The sequence below is a fragment of the Thalia democratica genome, chromosome 3 (genome assembly GCF_965202585.1).
Source record: "Thalia democratica chromosome 3, ktThaDemo2.hap1.1, whole genome shotgun sequence".
Taxonomy (NCBI): Eukaryota; Metazoa; Chordata; class Thaliacea; order Salpida; family Salpidae; genus Thalia; species Thalia democratica.
The window spans coordinates 17,750,386-17,756,385 of NC_139167.1; positions in this window are offsets into that span (position 1 = coordinate 17,750,386).

A 6,000-nucleotide genomic window follows, 5' to 3' on the forward strand; every position below is an offset into this window, starting at 1 on the left:
TATAAATTTATATATCAAATAAAATAATACTTAGGGCACTTTGTCATTTTTTAGCTGTGACTGTTACTGGTTGTATGTATTTCCTTTTGTTTATTATGTTTACCATTTCGTATTTTACGAGAGCTTGTTATGTGAAGTTTCACTAAAATTATGTGCTATAAAGTAAGTTATATGTTTATATAAATGAATAGCTTATTATAATTTGATAGTTTGTTTTTCATTAGAAGAAATAGGTAAATTAGTTAAACAAATAAATGAAGTTTAAAGTAATTGAAAAGTAAAATTACAAACTATTTGTTTACTGTAGTTTGCATAGAAACAAAAAATGTTGTGAAAATTTAGAAAGAAATGCATTTGAAAGGGCATATTACGTAAGATGTATATTTTAAGAAAAAAAAATTTCGCTCAGTATTAGTGCTAAGCTTTTAGGGTGGAGGCGGGGACGTGGTGGTTACGGGAGAGCGACAGCGTGTGGTGAAAAACCCGTAAACTTTTTTAATATTTTTTTTTCTAAAGTCGATATGGTGCAATCTTGTGGATTTGCGACACCTAGCGGATAAAAAAATTAGAAATTTAACTTTGATTTTTATTTAAAATAAACTAATTTCGCGATGTGTTTAAAAATCGTAATCAATTAGGCAGTTTTACAATTTTATTAGAAGTCAGAGCTTAAAAACCTCGGGAACTTCTTTAAGATAATGGAAAGATTTACGGTTTTATATTTAATTAAAGATTAACGTTATTATAATGAAGTAAAGTCTAAGTTTTAACAAGTTTTTTAAAGTCAACAAGTTAAACTGCATATATTATAAAATCTATGAAAAACTGTGAAAATTTATTAAATTTTATTGCTTTGATTTTAAGTAAATGAGCTATATTAAATTTATTTAAACTATAACAACATAAATAACAAGCTATTTAAAAACTAACATTAATTGAAGCAATTACAGCAAAAGCTAAACTACAAAGTAAAATTTCATTTTTAAATGAACTAATTAATGTTTTTTTTTTAATTCGGATAAACTTAATAATAAATGCATATTTCTAAGTACAACATTTCTAAAACAGCACTCATTACAGCAGATAAATCAAGGTAATGGAGTACAATACAAAACCAGAAAAAGTGGGTTTGAATCTTTATGTTAAGCTTAAAGCCATGTGAAATTTTATATTTATTATCACGCTTCTTATACATAACTCGTAATTATTTGTCCTTTAAAGTTCAAATAATATTTTTGTTTGATAGTACGATTGTTATAATTAACTTTAGCAAAATCGATCTAACACTTGTAAAAGGTTGCCGTACCCTCTACTTCACAAATGTATAACAAATAGTTTTTCTTGTAAACATTATTGTTGTTTTCTTTTTAAAGTTTGCAGTTTGTTTTAACACGCTTAAACGTATTTTAAAAAAGCTATACATAAAAGCTGTATCTTAAATTAAGAAAAGCTGTATAGAAATTAGTAAAAGCTTAGAAGTAGAGCAACGAATAAAACTTATGAAAAGTTATTAACTCATGTTTGTTTGTTATTCAAAAAACGAGATTTTTAAGTAAATTTTCTGTCTATGTATGAACTCAAGTTAAATTTATTAAAAATTTTACAATAAAAATGATTTTTTTTTTCAAAGCTTATAAAAGTTTCAGTAATTCTTCCACTTTCATAAAATACTAACGTACAAAATTAAAGGTTCGTATTTAACTAAACATAAATTTTTTTGAATCAAACATTGTTTGTTTTTTCTCTGGTTGGAGTAAACTTTACATATAAATGCTTATAGTTCCTAAAACAGTAGTCATTACAGTCATAAAAGCAGATTAAGCGAGGCGATTGAGTAAAGTACCCACCAAGACAAAACGGGTCTGAATCTCGGCAAAAATTATATCAAGCTTAACTTTACATTAAATTTTTATTATAATTATCAGGCTTTTAATACATAATTTGTAACCACTTATCCTTTATACTTTAAAATCGTGTTTCTTATTGATAATACAATTATTTCATGTAACTTTAGCCCGCGGAAAACTTTTTATATATTCTGCTCGCAACTCTTTCTAAAAAGAATGGCCTTTTACCTATAAAAGGTTGCCGTACCTTGTATTTTACTCGTGTTAAATAAATAGTCTATTTTCTAAATAGTATCTTTTTTTTTTATTATAAAATGTATTATCTATGTCTGGTGTACTACCTGACAAAAAGCAAGTCGTGTTTGTTATGCGCAAATTATAAGTAGTTTATAAAAAATATCACAGTAAAGTAATGTTCAAACAATGTATAAATAATAGAAATTAAAAGTAGAACGGATTTTACATTAAAGTGTGTATTTTGATTTTAAAATTAGCCGCAATAAAATAAACTAAATATTAAATAAACTCTACTTAACAATTTATCTTTCAACTTGTCATAAGCAAAAAGCTAAATGTCTATTAATCGGATGTTTGAAATAGTAGCTATAGCCAGTTAACATAAGCTTTAATTCTTTTTGAAAAAGATTCATTTAAGCACTGACGATGTCTTTGACCGAAACTTAGTTTGTAAAATAAAATCTTGAAAGAATAAATTCATTATTTCTCCTATAGTAGCTAGTTAAGTGCTTTATCTAAACCCGAAATCGTTAAACTTAACATAATAATTCTAAAAGTTAAGTATTGAGTACACAGAGATTTTATAGAAACTAAATACCTATACAATAAAGATATCTTTAGACCCCAACTAACATTATACAAGAAAGTATTTTTGTAGTTTTTTGTGTACGCAGTATATGTGTTTAAAGTTGTTTCAATTTAGTTGAAAAATAACCGAAAGGCTTGCGTTAAATTTAAAATAATGAGCTGAAACAATTTTTTTATTAATTTAAATGACACAAAAGTTTCGTTGTTAAAATTTGTTGGTATACTGTAACTTTCTACCAAAATTTATGTATAGTTTAGCAGTTTTAAATTCATCAAAGAGCTGCGTTTAAAGTTTTAAAAAAATATTTGGTATCCAGTTAAACTTCTCAATAACAGGTTCAGAATGATAAAGTAGATAATTTCTACTTATTTAAGCTATAATTTTCAGCTTCAAGCTGAGTAATAATTAAATTGTATTTTATCGCGTTCATGTGATTTCTTTAGCAAGTTTCTTACTTTTGTAAGTTTATTATATAACCTCTAACTTATTTTGATAATATACTGCATTGACAAAAGTAAAAATATACAAAATACAACCAGGCTTGGTAGAAACAATTTCCAGCAAAGTTTGCCATAAAAAGTGTCATTCGACTTTAGAACAAGTTTATTTCATTTATACTGTAAAAATCAGATTTCATTACATAAAATTAGTAGCTTTTAACTTCCCGAAACACGACATTGTTAGAGTGAAAACTTGCAGTAGCTAATAACTCGTACTTTAACAGTGTTTATTTTACCAAAATTTAGTTTTAAAATAGGATATTTTAGTGATAGCTGCAGCCCGCAGCAATCTTATTCTTTATAAAGTGCAGCCCGTGAATAACTCAACATAGAAAAATGACTATTTAATTGTCAAGTCTGCCAATTTAACTGATAATGAAATGCTGTAGCTACATAACTTTTAATTGAAATTAACACAAATTTATTTTTTTAGGAAAAATTGTTATAAATAAATTTTTGTTATGTTTTCACACCAGAGCCCTACAGTGTTATTTGACGTGAGAACCTAAACAAATCACATTATATTTTAATAACATGTTCATAAACAAGCACGAAGAAATTTGCAAAGCAGGTCCTTTTTTAAATACATACATGGACAGCAAAATATTTCAGTTTAAACGCCGTTGATCAAGAAAACAAAAATTTTTTTAGAACCTTAACTACGTTCGTAAAATCTACCCTTCAGTAATGATATTAACAACTGCAAGACTACCATGATAAAAAAAACTAGTACATACTAATTAACTCGTTAAATATAATTAACCGAATTATGCTTATTAAACGTCTTGGTCTTTACCCTTTTCGTGTTCGATGCATTAACAACTTTTTATAACAACTTCAGTAAGGGACTATTTCTTATCAGAATTATGCAGTGCACAATAATTGTAAATACAAAAACATTTAAATTGATTTTTGAACTTTTGTAACCTTATGTAATTCTGTAACTTTATTTTAGATAAAAAACAGTTTATAACAGAACACAATTTATTTAATACACGAAAAAAACATAATATTTGAAGATTGCATTCATTCCACGTTTTTCACACGTCCAACGTCAGCAACAAGTGAAGACAATCGGAAAGACCTGTAAGAATAATATACAATTAATAAAACGGAAAAATTATTGATGCTTTTTAAACTAAAAATTGGTAATATTTCATTTAATAATTAAAACATATTAGTGAACAGATGCCGTGAAAAGTGGCTGAAACTCAATATAAACGTAACATGTAATAAAAATGCATCCTTCAAACTTGTAGCTTTTGCAGTCAAAACAACAGTTTATTAACAATTTACAAATAAAAAAATGCAAGCAAGCAATACAAACTAAATAAATTTATCAATTTTAATAATTAAACGTGTTCAAAGTTTTGATAAAATCATATAACTTAGCTATTAAATACCACAAAGAAATAAATTATAGTTCTGTGAAACAAAATAGCTTCCACAGCTTCAAACTTTTTAATAACCTCTATTTCACAAGTACTATATTTTAGTCTCTTTAAAATTAATTGTAGACTTGTAACAAAAATTATAGTAAAACAATCAAAAAACATACAAGTTTAAAATGTTAGCTACAAATTCTAAATGTTATTGAAAAATAACACCAGCTTTTTAATTTGACTTAAGTAAGTTTATCTCAAAGCTTATAAAATTTATACATATGTAAACAACAAATAAATAAAGACGTTTGAATGATTAAAATTAACAACACTTTTTTTTACTTTTAACAAGTTTGATTGAGCAATGCTTACAAATTTTCTTTACAAAAGATAATAAATACTCAAAAAATAAATTAATAGAACAAAAATTCGAGTAAATTTGAGAAAAATAATTATAATAGCAATCGAAACAAACGATATAAAATTTATAAATTATAAAATCTAAATAAGATAATTAGAAGGAGCATAGACTATTTAAAAGCTTTGTTTTTCAATCATAGTTGTCACAACTGTTATTAAATTTAGTAAATAAAAATTTATTTACATTAAAACAGATTAAAATATTATAATAAATTGGACAAAATAAAATGAGAAAATACTGCACTATTTGTTGGTCTAGTAATTTAAACAAATGTAATTTTAATAGCTCTCAAATTTGCTATGATACACCGCTAAGTTAAACATTTTATTTAATTTTGGTTAAATTAATAAATACATATTTTTTCTTATGTTCAAAATAAACAGTCGATTTATAAATCAAATTCAAAACTCTATTTAACTATATAAAACACCAAGCACTAAAGAAACACTTTGGATTTATTTAAAAAATTTCAGTATCAGATTATTTTTTCTATATGTTGAACAAAACAGTTTTTAAATTATTTGTAATTGTAATTACTTACTTATTGTTACACTTTGCATAATTAATGAGATTTAGTGACAGAGAGGACCACCGGTTCCGCATCAGTGATTTGTCATCGGTGAACCAATTCAAGACACTGAAAAAAAATTATAAATATTACAATTCATAGAGTTGATTTAAACTGGTATTAAATATTTAGTTAAGCATTTTATTTAAACACAATAGGTATATAGAATATGTAAAAATTTGTGGCCACATTGTTAAATATTAAGCATGTTCCATCACAATTATCATTGTTTTCTTATGATTTCTTAATAAGATAACTAGCAAACTAAATTTCAATAAATTTCTTTAAAAATATAAAAACTAAGTATAATGTGCAACAGTTGTATGAAAAATGTTAGCAGGAATAATTAAAACGACATATTCTGTAAAAAAAGTTTCGGAGGTTATTGTTCTGATAAGTTCAAATTTGTCAGTAAACTGAACTGTATAATTATTTCTTGACATACAGATTAAAATG